We start from the raw sequence: 14,224 nt of genomic DNA, 5'->3' as shown, positions 1-14,224 counted from the left end.
GAAGATTTGTCTCAACTATCCCATTCCTTTGGTATTTATTTAATACTTTTGAGGTTTAATCCAATGACATTTCATTAATTTTGTTGCTCATGTTTTTCCAGCTTTAATCACTGTGAACATTAACATAGTTAGATCCTGTGTCCCATCAATACAGCCCCATCAATGTAGGCCATATTATGGAGTGGGGGGACTGTTGAACGCTTTCTATTTTATGGTAAGATGCTCTGGGCTCAGCTTGAACATTTCCTGCTTCAGTCCAAGATTCAGCTATTTCTCCATGGAACATTCATTTATGTTATTGTAGAATGAAGTTAGAAACCAAGTTTCATGCACTAGTTGTGTTTATTTTACTAGGCTGTCATAGCTTCTAGCCTTCTTAGCTGGCAGAATGTGGATACATACATATTTGTGTGTGTGTGTGTGTGTGTGTGTGTGTGTGTGTGTGTGTGTACTTATCCATACATACTCATTTATCTATAAATATATCTTTTTATAAATATCTGTATCTATATTAAACAAATCATGAGTACATACTAAGGTGTCCAACTCTAATCCATAACTACATGGATTCTTCTCAGACCTCCCCTGGCTTATCTGTATTTTCCCATGTCAAGAGAGAAAAATTTGGCTCCCATCATCCACCATCCTTTTATTTTAATTGATTTATTCCAAAATACAGATGTATAGTTATCAAAATTGTTATCAAAATTGTTAACCAGTACCCCATGAGAAACGAGTTTATCAACTAGAATTCAGCACTTACAAACCATTCTTTTTGCTATTAATTTTACAGTCTTCAGTTGTTGAAGTTGTTTGGTTAGCATTTTCCTGCCCATGCCTCCCTTAACTGAGTTTGTTTAATACATTTTAATATGGTTCGATTCTCTTGTCAAAGACTGCATTCTTTCCTGGTATTCACCAGCTTTCTAAATGGTAGTCAGTTGTTTCTTTTAATTTTAGCTGTGTAGGAGTATCTTATTGTTTTATTTTGCTATTACATAATTTAAAATGATAAACATATTTTCACATGTCAATTTTCCATTTGTATATTTTCTTCAGTGAGGTGTCCTTTCACACCATTTTCCTGCTTGATAATTCCAACATCTGTATTTGAAATGATTCTAGTTTTCATTCTTATTTTGTCTCTTCAGACTAGAATGAGTTTTGTTTTTGTTTTCTTCTGGAATTATATAATAGGAATTGTGATAATTGTGCTTTTTTAATATAAGAATTTATATTAATCTGGCAGGGAATTGCAATTTTTTTTAAATTTTATGTGCCAGAGGCCTTAAATTCCTTGAGTATCTTCTCTCTCACTGTCTTTTTTTTTTTTCCCTTTTTTCTTTTTCTGTCTCTCTTCTTGACCTTGGGTTTCCCTAAGGACTCCCTCTTCAATTGATTCTGCATCATACACGTCTTTTAGCAGCAACTTGTAACTAGGGTCTTGGTGTTATAGCAAGGTATAGGAGAGGAGAACCATTCTGTAGTCTTATGATTGTAACAGACTTTCAGTGAGTCTGTTTTCTGGGCTATGAACTTCCATGTGTTTCTCCATTAGAATAATTTATTCTTCCTCTTTTTCCTCTCCTCCCCCTCCTCCTGCTCCTCCTCCCACTCTTTCTCCCCTCTTCCTTCTTCTTTTTAAATCCCTAGGTGATACAGGGGGAAAGAGGGAGTAATGCCCATGCTTCATAGGGGTAAAACTGGTATAGTCTTTTTCTTTGTAGAATAGATTTTTCACTGTGGAAATTCTATAGGCATATTTTCCATGATTGCTCTTCCATTACACTTTCCAGAGACGAGTGGATCTTTTTGGCTCTTCACTGTGAGAAACTGGTATGGCTACAGGTGGGTAAACTCCATGAAAGTGTGGGTCCAAATCCCCAGGATTTTTTCAGTTTTAGGCTAGTCTTCACACAGCCTCCAGTAATTTATAAATTACTGGTAAACAGATCTTTGCTGTGACTCTGGATTTGCCTCTCTCTTTAACAATGGTAGTTTGCCCTGTGACCTCAGCTCTCTGATATGTCCAAGGAAAGACATTGTTTTTCAGTTTCTGTAACTTTTTCTTGGTGTGAGAATGGAGGTGATGACTTCCAAGTGTTTTTGATGTTGAAGATCAAAGAGAAAGTCCATGAATCTGTTTTGAGCTCTTTATGCAACACTGGTCACTGGAGAAAACTGGGTTGACAGAGGCATTTTATAAGTGAAACAATGAAATCTAATGACTAGTTTTTAAGACTCAAAGACAGATGATCTACTGTATTGGTCTAAGTGTCTTACAGAACCTGGTAAGCTGGACTGGTGACTCAGGTTTGATGCGTGGGCCTACATAGGGGAAACTCAGAAAACACATGCCCTAGAATTTGCTTTGACCCCTGCCACTTGCAAAGGTAGGTTTGGGAAACATGGTCTTGAGAATAATATGGAACCATCAAAGGTTCTGTTTATAAGAGCATCAACAGATAGTAGGAAAGTGTTTATTTGTCCTTGTAGCTCTTGTCTTCATTGGTGACACTGTGTGGCAGAGGGAAACAGGAATGATTAGATTCTATACCCCTCATTTCCTCAGCATTTGGATTGTGTCATGTTTTGAATTAATAAAGCCCTTGGGATTCATGGAAAAATTAGGGAGTCCTTCAAATTTAGGTAACAGGCTTTATTCTAATGGGACAATTGGAGGCAAGTAATTAAAAAACTGAAATATGTGAGTGTAATGCATCATATGTTTTTGAGATATATGAGACTGGTAAGAAATTAATTTCAAGAAATAAAAAATATATAAATGCCTAGTTGTATTTAGCATCATTTAAAATTAAGGTAAAACTATAAATACACACATGTACAGAAAGATATGAAATAACTACAAATTTGACATCATTGCACATTTAGATTTATATTATGAAAATTATTTTACAAATTTGTTTCTTACAGCTTGTTTTACATTTGTTACTAATTTGAATCAAATTCTGATTACATCACAGAAAAAATTCTTTGGATCATTGAATTATGTTAATTTTTCATAAATTCACAGCTCATCTTAATTAGTGAATTTAAAAAATGAATCAGAGTCATATATGATGCCTTCTGGGTTTAAACATGAAATAGTAATTTCTATTACTATTTCACTTCTCTGTGTTTTTGGTTCTTAAGAAAGCCGTGGAACTGCAGCCAGAATGTAAACACCATAGATTCCCAAAAGTACTTCCACGGAAAAATAGTATAAAATGTCTAGTTTTCTGATGACACACGTCCTTCCTACAAATATCCTTTACTTTTTATCAGGAAAGTGCTAAGTTATATATTCATGCCATCTCAGTTAACCCTTGCAAAACCTTCAAAAGATAGGTACAATTCAGTTTCTCATTTTACAGATAAAAGTCTAAATTGTAAAATATTTCATTGATTTGCTAACTGTCTCAGAGTTAGCACCAAACATTCCAGATTCCACCTCAGTCCCAAGTGAGTCTAGAGTCTGAACATACAGCCACACATTATTGCTGAAACATTGAATGAAGTTTTGATACAAATTTCCCCCTCTAAAAATTCTTTTGGGTAATTGTGACGTTTTGGCATTTGAATTTTGACATCTTATGTAAAGAATATATAATCAGATTTATATTTTTAAATGGATTAGGTTATCCTGATGTCATGCAGGTCTAGTGTTTAATTTAGGAGCTTTTTATAGTAAGTAAAACAGTTTGTATGTTGGTACTTATTCATTAGTTATTACCCAATTAAAATTAATGCATCCATCTATTAAAGCAACCAACACATTAATTGAGATAAATTAGACTGTAAGGTAAGCTACTTATGAAAGATAGCAACTAGTAATTTATAATTCAGTTGGAGACAAAGATTGGATCCTTTGTTTTCAAGGGAAATATTTTTAAAATTATCATTACGTTCAGACTTATAAAATTAATTTAAATCATACAGGTCACATACCAAGCTTTAAAAAAATTTTTTTGTACAAGTTAGCTAATAAGGTTTCTAATCATAATTTGTCCTAAGACCATCAACGACTTAATAATATTCTAAACATAAAGGTATGAAAATATTCTTTTCAGAGAAAGGAATATTACAAAGAGCATAACTAACAATTGTAATCTCTAAGAAATTCCTATATGCCTTCATTTGAAGTACATGTGAAAACCATCTAAAGCCGGCCATATCTGTGCATAATTTGTCAAGAAATTACCAGCAGGGATATATGAATGGATATGTTCTGTTGTTCCTCAGGATGGTAAACTCATCTTTCAAACTAAGCAAGGCACCTGTCTTTGTTCTGTGAGGTTATCATCAAAAGCTACATTCTGGTTATCTTCTGATTAAATTTCAAGCACTAATGAATTAAACATAAAATAATTTTTCTATGAAATAAAAAAAAAATGAAGATATTCTCATTACTGAAGGTAACAATCCATAGTCCCAAATGTGGCTTAAAACTCATTCTTGGATCACTGGAGCAAAGAACTATTTTATGTCTATGATTCCTAGTGGGATATTGTTACAATGCTCCTGACCAAATTCCTTTTCCCCTTTGACAGTGGAGAAACAAGAGTACAGAAGTCTATCTTCTGAGTTGGTACTCAGGAGCATGAGGCTGCCAGGTGTATCCTCTCAGTGAAAGACCCTGAAGGAGCTCTACAATAGCCCTCCAATAGGGCACCACACTGTTAGAAGGAGGGTTTATTTTACAAGGTTAGGAACATTGAATATTTTCTCTTGCTGTTCTTAACAGGACAGTTAAGCTAGTGGAAATTGTTTTTAATTTTACCCTGGGCCAAAAGACCCAAGACTTGGTGTGATATGCTCTCACTGACACCATCACCTGGAAAGGCTTGGTCTCCCCTTTTAATGAGTCTTTAATCACCCCATTTCTTTTATTCTGAATATAGAATGACATCTTGGTCAGGAAAACAGCAACCCTGACATCTGAGCACAATTGACATTACCTTGAGTGACTGTGTGTTCGTGCATGTATGTGTGTATGTGTGTGTGTGTGTGAGAGAGAGAGAGAGAGAAAGAGAGAGAGAGAGAGAGAGATGGGTTAATTTACATGAACTACATTAGTATTAGTCATCGATAAGATATCAATCATATCTTATTATTTGGTATTAAGACGAGTCAATCTAAATGTCGAGGGGTCTAAAATTGCTTTCTAATATGACTAAGGATGGAGTATATACATGTGGAGAGGGTGATATAAATAGGAGTTATTTGACTTCATAATGTCGGGAAGTTCAACAAAACATTCTGAGTTTCTCTACTTTCTAAATACAAATCAGGATTCTGCCTAAAACCTTTCTAGTCAGTTATAGTGTATGGGTCAGCAGCAATCTTAGGGAGTCTCAGTAGCAAGGCATAATCTCATGAACTAGAACCTTAAATTTAACAAGCTACTCAGGTAAATCATAAACATATTAATATTAGAAATACACTACATAAGAAATGTATATTACCCAAACTATAGCAATGGTAAATTTTTTGTCCAAGTAACAGCCCACACTGATGTGTCAACTGTCAATCCCATCATTAGTAGTGATGGTTTTGATTTAATCAGAGACAGTGTGGTCCTTGGTCCTCACCATTGTGCTAAGGAAATGCTATGGACAGTGACAAAGACTAACAGTAACCAAGGATTACTATCCTAACACTCTGCAATTGCAGAGAAAATCAAAGTCACTATTCTTAGCCACAGAGTAAGTATGAACTGGCTGCTTATCGGTTTCATAGAAGACCCAACAGCATCCTTTTATGCCTTCTACCTTGGCTTTCAGGAAGGTGGGACTGAGAGAGGGAGCTAGTTGGACTTACACAACTCCATAATTCACAATACAGGCTGTCTTTGTGTCATAAAAAATAATGATTAATATGATTGATAAATGTTTGAATTATTTATACCATTTGATTTTATGTGTGTGAGTGTGTGTGTGTATATGCATACGTCTGTGTGCGTGTACCTAAATGAATCACTGGGCATGCAGAAATAGTCCTAATCTTATCAGTTACATTATTATGATTGTGATTATATAGTTAATCAGTTAAATAATTATGACTACTGTTTGTTCCTTTACCTCAGTGCTTTGATGCTAAGTGCTTTATATGCATTTACTCATTTAATCTTAGAAACAACTCGTGGGTAAGATATTCTAATAATAACTTTTACACAAGTGAGCATAAAGGAGTTAAATATGTCTCCAAAGTTATGCAGCTAAAAGAATGGTGGATGGAGGACTTGGATTTGAGTTTTATTCAAGGGAACATGATCTTAAGTATTAAAACATAGTACAGAACTTAACACAGTCTCCGTAGCTGTGTTCCTTAGGAAGGAGATTCTAGACCAAGATTTGTTTACAGGAAGTTTACTGTCGTAGGAAAACAAACCGTGAAAGAGTGAGGGTGCAGAATGGTACAGAAGGAGGTGAACTGAGTATACGGACAACACAGGTCTGCCTGGTGAGCTCTGAAAATGGAGTAGTTTTCATAACTGTCCTGGATTGAGATAAGTGGGTCAGGCCCCTACTTCTCCACATCAAATTAGACTTCAGATTGTGTCTAGTTCTAGACAGAACATGTAATCTTGGAGGAAGTAGCTCTCAGGGAAAATTCCCGGGAAAGGAGTTAGCCATGACTCATGAGCAATCTTCATGCCCAACAGCTCTGAGAATATGTGTCTTCATCCTGGAGGGAGGACTCGGGTTATTCACCTGTTGACCATTTGTCTTCTTCTTTTGGAGAATGTCTATAGATTCTTTGCCCATTTTCCAATTGAGTTATTTGTTTTTTTGCCATGAAGTTGCATGAGTTCTTTATGTATTTTGGATACTAAGCCCTTATCACATGTAGTTTATGAATATTTTATCCCATTCTGTAGGTTACCTTTTCAGTTTATTGGTCATTTCCTTAGCTGTGAGGAAGCTCTTTATCTTGATGCAGTCTCACTTGTTCATTCCCTCATATTTTCTAGGAAAAAAAAAAAGCAAACTATATTGACTTAGTCTGAAAAATGGATTAATCCACCTTAGTTCAGCTGTCTATGCTTCATTCAGTTACATGTACAAGAGGGAGATTCCCAGAGTATAAATAGCTCTTCAGAGTTGAGAGCAAGGGCAGATTATTTCCATGGGACTCTTAGAAGGGGGCAGATCTCTAGTAGATCTTAGTCTAGATACTTGGAATTCTCTGTTTTGGCTTTAATAGCCTCTTCTATTATGATTAACAATTAAAATGCATTTTGATTCCTTGTGAACTTTGGTTAGACTGTAACTGCTTTATGGGACACAATCTCAAGGTTGGTATGTTCGCCTCTCAGGTAACTCTGTTTCGGCCTGGAAATTTTAAAGTGTTACAACTTGAAAATTTGGTAGGTCAAATATCTGAGGCTGGAAGACAAGATCAAGAGAAAAAAAATTAGCTCCAATATTGTGTTTAAATTCAGACATGCTTTTGGGTTGATCATGAATCTGTACACTGTAGATGCAAGAATGTACAAGGTGCTTGCAGAAGTTAGAGACGTGCTATCTAATGGTAACATCCTAAATTGCAGTCAGATATGTTCCAAGTAAAGGATCCATAGTTTAACACTATTTTAACAGTAAGTGATTGAAGAAATGTCTTTTAAAAGTTTGCAACTATCCAAAATGTTAATAGTTTTTGTTATCCTAACATGTTCTTCCTGTTCTGCAAGACACAGAGTTTTGTTGAGGGAAGACACTTTTTAAATTTTTAAAAAATATTTTCAGTGAGAAAAAAAAATAAGAATTGATTTATGAGAACCAGCAAGGTAGTTATAAAGATGCCAATAGCTAAAAGTATAACTATTTGTATGTTAACAAATGTTAAAAGTATCATTGATACTTAAATTGTCTAAACAGATAATTAACTTTAGCTTCATAGGCAATCCTTTACATTGTTATTATCCTGAATATTTGTTGATATTCTAAGCAAAAGGGATTATTAGTTTATTTAGAGACTCTCACATTGACCTGTCTTCACAAAATAATACAAATAACACACAAAGAAGCAAGCGAGTCTTGCTATCATGCAACCAGTGTTTAGTATAATTTTACAGTCAGCAGTCCAAGTATTTTGACTATGTACATTTTGCTGCTTCTTTACTTGCTACACTCTACTTCAGCCATAAAATAAATGGTAATGTATTCTGTCAACAGAATGAAATAATGCCACTAGGTAATAGAGTCTGAAATGTTTACAAACCTATAAATGAAGACTGCACCATTAATATGAATGAATATAATCAAATGCTTTCATGATAATTGCTACATACATAGCATAGCATAACCTGGCTATTTTTAGTATAATAGTTGTAGGCTTTATAATCAAGGAAAAACTATTAGTGCTCACAAGCACTGGTTTTCATGTTACAAAGGATGTTTTTTTTAAATCTTTCAATGTCAATGCCACCGCAATTATCGTAGTTTCCTATGATTCCTTAGGAAACCTAACACACTTGGTATCATAACATATCTAATTTAACCAATTTGAAAAGTACACTAGCCCATTTAGAGAAACTACCCAGTCAAGATGTCAAGTCAGGTGGTATTCTTTCTACCGGTATCTGACCATATGCCACGATCTCAGACAAATTCCACAATATTACATGCAAGGTATGAAAGAAAAAAGGAATCTTACAAGACCAACATAAGCGGGATGGGAAGCTTCAGTTCTCCGTGATGGGCAGGATCAGGAACCATTGAGATCAGCTTTCAAGGAAGGAGCTGTAAGAGTGGTATCCACTTCAGCTCTCAGCTGCTACAGGGTTTACATGAGTTGTAAAGGGTCCTCTCACCCAACGTCACACCCTTGCTGGAACTGCTAACATCCTATGAGTAGTAAAGGCAGGACTGTGTGTGCCAGATGTTCACAGATTATCTGGAGACCTTAGCAGCTGTGGAATATTACTGACCCCATCGCTGTGGACAGCTGAGCTCAGGTGTTCGTCCAATGCCTAAATACAGATGCACACCTGGTTCCAAAAATATGTCTGTTTAGTCAAACAGTGAACATTCAGTATCATTACCCCATAGAGCTCAATGTAATACATAAGTAAATTTTTCAATTGAAATAATGTTTCTTCATTGGAAAAATCAGAAAAAATAATCAAACCAGACATAAATGAAGACATAAAGAGTTTCAAGTTCACAGATTTAAGCATAGAGAGATAAATAGGTAGATAGAACATTTTACTCTTTATTGAAAACCTAAGAATGAAAAGGAAATGGTAATGAAAGTATAAGAAATTCATGAAGATTGTTTGATAATAATTTTGTATATAAATAGGCATAAATTAATAATTTAGGCATTAACAGCAAACATTGAGAATGACATAGAACTTTCTAGAACATCTAAGAACTTATTATATTTTTCTGAAAGTAAAATACATATACTGAGACTAGTAATATACTTATAATCTTTTATATCTTATATATATAAGATATATAATGATATATATTTATGTATCTCTTATATCTTTTCTAATATATGACCTGTAATTCTGTACCATTTATTCCTTCATTGTAGACATGATCTGAATACTAGAGATCATCTTTACAAAACCATGGCCAAGTACAAATCGTAAAAATAAATGTGGATCATTTCCTTATGTGAATTTATCTGACTTAACTCTGGATTGCATGGTACACTATTACATAAACCAGTTCTAAGCTCCTTTTTTTAAAGGTCTGGTTCTCCAAACCTTTTTTGGTCTTCCCTTTTTTGTTTGGTCTTCCCTTGAGAGTGGATAGAAATCTGTTAAATGACATTTTAAAAATCGTAACTTAAATGGGGAAAGGGGAATAATGTCATTATATCAAAATAAGTGACCTGGGCCTGGGGCCATGGTCTTTACAAAAGTTCTCACAAGCATTTTGTGACCTTAAGCAGTAAGAATTTATGAGCTCTTAGGCTCTGCTTGGCTACTCTGTAAGACACTTCCATTCACATCTGGTTAAGCAAATAGTAAACACAACATCAAAGGAAAGAAATCCAGCTTTACACTGTGAAGTACTTATTTGACTTTTCTTTCTTTCTTTCTTTCTTTTTTTTTTTTTTTTTGGCACTAAAAATGCATAGAGAAGAGAATCATTATACATGGCATTGTTTTCAAAATAGAAAAATTGGTATCTATTGGGACATTCTTTAGGCTTGTTCAAAAAGAAAATGTTCTTCTCTCTCTCTCTCTTTTTAAGTATAAACAAGGGAAATGATTTCTGACTGTCTTGTTACTATAGAAAACTATATTTTCAGCAGGAGAGAAATAAGATTGCTTTCATTATTTTAATTGTATGACAGTTTTCCCAATGCAGAAAAGAATTGACTTTGGAAGCTTAAAAAAGCACTCATATGTAATGAAAACTCCTTGTCACATTGCAAAAGCATATGATATTGTCCTACCTTTCAAAAAGATGTGAAACTTTCTGCAGCTGTTTCACATAAAGAATTGTGACACTGAGTAATTTAACTTTTGAAAAATTTCATCCATAAAAAAAGTTTTTTGAGACAGAGTTACAGATAACCCAACTGCATTCATTCATATTCGCTGTTTGCTTTTGTTGAATGCATAAGTGATTTACCCAACTGTGTAATGAAGTTTATTCCAAGTTTTCCCTAAACTCTATTTTCCTTTGGAATGGAGTGGATGAGTTATATAAAATCTGCAATTTATGTGCAATGAGGTAAAATGCTAGCAATGGAAGTGATCTGATTTAACTACAAGGAAAATATTTAGTTGGGGGCAGGTATCTCTTCTATATTTGTAACCTCACTTTTCTTTTTTAGGTGTTGTTTTTATCAGCACACAGTAGCAATGAAAGAGTAAATTGTAAACATTCATCATCTAAGCATTGCATTTATTGATTTTCTCATATGCAGCACTTTGCATACTTGGTGATATATGTAAGAACCCAAGAGAAACGAAAGGTTGTAACTGTTCACTGATGATGAATCTCCCATGAGAGTTTAAAAATGAGTTAAAAAAAAATAACTCTGTAACAGTAGGCTAACAGGAAAATACTCATTTAACATGCTTTAGATGCATCATCTGTGGCTTACAGGGACAATAAATTTTGTGCATGCTAACACGTGTATGCCTTTACTTCCTGAAAAGCCCTCCGCATCTATCCCATATTTATGTACAACCTGACATTCTCAAATCAGGGTAAAAACCACTGGCTTTGGAAGATGGCAGTGATTTCCGGATGCTAATTTTCCATAACATCAGCAGGTATCGAGAGTAGCTGTATGCTTTTTATTTTGTAACATTGGCAGTTGAAGCAACAATATAAAAATGTAAATGTGTTAATGACCACTTTTGGTTTACACGTGATTTAAACGCATCGATGCCATGGGTCTGTGAAAATAGATTCCCATTTAGATTTGAAAATTCATTTAATTACTGTGTATAATGGGTGCACAGTAGTTAATACACTTAGGCATTGATTAGTGATTGATAGAGATTAAGGCTGAAATACTACATAAAATTTAACTTCCACCCCTTGTCTTGTGAACTAGCTGTGTCCAGTATGATTATCATGTTTTTTGTAAAGATATTCTGAATTTTTGTAGTTTTTTGAGAGTATAAATGGGAAGAGAGAGAAAAAAGTGATATTGTTTCTATTTATGCAAAAAAGGCACATGTTTTTTTAAACTAACATTACTGTCCATAAAACATCTTTCATTATTTCTATGTAGTTTTTGTAAGCCTCACAGTGCTCCAAGTACAAGGTAAGTACTACCTTGTAAAATAAACATCTACTAAAGTATTCCTTTTTAATTCCCTTAAATGAAAGTAAATCACACACACACACACACACACACACACACACACACACACACACACCAGAGAAAACAGGCCAGACTTAAATGAATTCTGAGTATGGCTTTATATAACTTAAACATCTTTTAACATATCATGATGGGAAAAAAAACCTAATGTTCTCAAATCATGCAAACTCGACTTCTTTTAAGAGTATATTTTTCAAATGCTCTTTGAAATCTAGATAAATGAGATTACCTCGTGGAAATACATAAGGTTCATAAACTCAGATTGACAACAGGAAGCTAAGGATGGTACAGGAAGGAGAGGCTGAGGATCCGAAATCCTGGGTTGTAAGCTCCTGTCCATCATCTCTTATGTGACCTTGGGAAATGCCCTGCTTTCATTTTGCCTCTGTATTTTGTAAAAAGTGAACTATTTTTCTTTCACATAGGTCTAGATTTTAGTGGAGGTACTTCAAAGGCAGAATACTGCCTAAAGGGAAAAAATAGCTCCATTAGTAAAAAACATAAATACAGTAAGCCCAATTAATGGAGAGATGAGTCTAATGCATTACTGGTATGAAGTGTGAAACTAAGCTGATTTAAGTTCTGTCCATCTTTTCTCCTGGATGCTACCACATGCATAAAATGTCAAGGCACTAATTTATATTGTATACATTCTCTGAAAAGGTTGGTGTCCAATGCTATGCCACTTATTCAGTGGCTTGTTTTCCAGAAAACTTCTCTGTAACACAGTGAAACATGAGAAAAGATGCCAAACACCTCAAATAGCTATTATCAAGCCCTCTTATAGAACTATGCTATTGTTTCTGTCTTCACTTACAATCTTATTGACTATAGATAATTCGACGTATTATTGTTTGCAGTTTGGGCTATTTTTCTCACAATCCACGGCAAGTAAGAAAGAGTTGAGCACAAAGGGTTTGAGAATGATGACAGGTGAAAATCTCAGCTCAGGGATAGCAGAAATGTCAAATTGACAGTCAGGTATCAAAGAATAAGACAGAAAAGTTATAAAAAAAAATTGAAGCAGTATGGTGAGTTTTACTACTGTTGACCCTGGATCGCCAACAAAAAGAAAAAATGAAACTATCTTTGATGTCCTCTGATTGCATGAAGTTTATAATCCATTTTTAAAAGATGTCATGAACCATGGAGGAATTAAACCAGGGAAAGACATGAGAGATTATCTGAAACTATAGTTCCTCATTTTACAGATGAAAAACTGAAGCAATATGAGTTCCATCATCTGCCTAAGGTTATAAAGATTTATGATTGATAAAATTTTACTTGTTGGGATAAACATTAGTTACTTATAAAGTTCCCTATGTGAAGTAGTTTATTCCTTAGCAATGGAGTGTGAGTGTGTGTGTGTGTGAAGCTATAGAGTCATATGTACATATTCATTTTTATTTTTATACCAACATATGCATCTTTCCAGCAACTATATATGAGAAACATATGTCTTAGTTATCAAGTATAACATTCCTCCAATATTTTTACAATATTTTTTAAACTCACATTTGAGGTTGAACATATTTATGCTATTAGGATTCACCCTAAATGTACAAGTCTACATCTAGAAAATAAACTTAATTAAGTCCAGAATCAGTTATTAGTCAGTATTGGGGTGGGAATAAAGAGGTGCTCCCTGTTGCGTCCTGGTATCTTACAGATACACGTGATAACAGATGGACTTCACTTAGGTAAATCTATTTGGGATATGCCAAATGGCAAGCCCAAAAAAGGAAGAAGAAAGCAAATAAATATTGGCAACTTTCAGGCCACGTGTTAGCCCTTTATTATAGTATGGCTCGATTTTCCAAATGTGATGCATGAGCCACTTGCATGAGAATTATGCAGTCATGTGGTAGAGAAGTAGTTCTGATATCTGTGCAGGGAGAGAAGGAAAGAATGAGGCATGAGTAGCCAGCATCTCAGGTCTCAGGGTAAGTCTGAAACTTCATGACCAGGCCAAAAATTTGGAGATCCAGAGCAAAATTTACCCCCTGCGTGTGCGCGCACGCACGCACACACACACACACACACATGCACACACATTTATGGAGAATATAGTTAGACTTGGAAGACTTGTAAAGAAAGTAATATCTAGACAGAAAGCTGAAGAGTGAATAGAAATTATCCAGGAGAAGAGATAGAAGTGTATCAAAAAAAGAGTGTTTCAATAACAGCAATTAGAATTAGTCCATGTGCGTAGACATGGAGGTGAGATAGAAAGCACAGCGTGTTTGGTCAACAGTCTCTCGACCAGGGAAGATGAGGAAGCACTTGTGGGTGCCAGAGAATTAGGTCAGCTTATATCAGAAAGCTATTTATCAGCCTGGGCAAGGAGACAGGGTTTGAGAAAGAACTCTTTGGAAATGACAGAGATTAAGCATGTTTAAATACTGACAGAGAGAAG

This window comes from Enhydra lutris, unplaced genomic scaffold, assembly GCF_002288905.1.
Source record: "Enhydra lutris kenyoni isolate GAN:26980312 unplaced genomic scaffold, ASM228890v2 scaffoldscaffold36, whole genome shotgun sequence".
Taxonomy (NCBI): Eukaryota; Metazoa; Chordata; class Mammalia; order Carnivora; family Mustelidae; genus Enhydra; species Enhydra lutris.
This window is presented reverse-complemented; position numbering follows the sequence as displayed.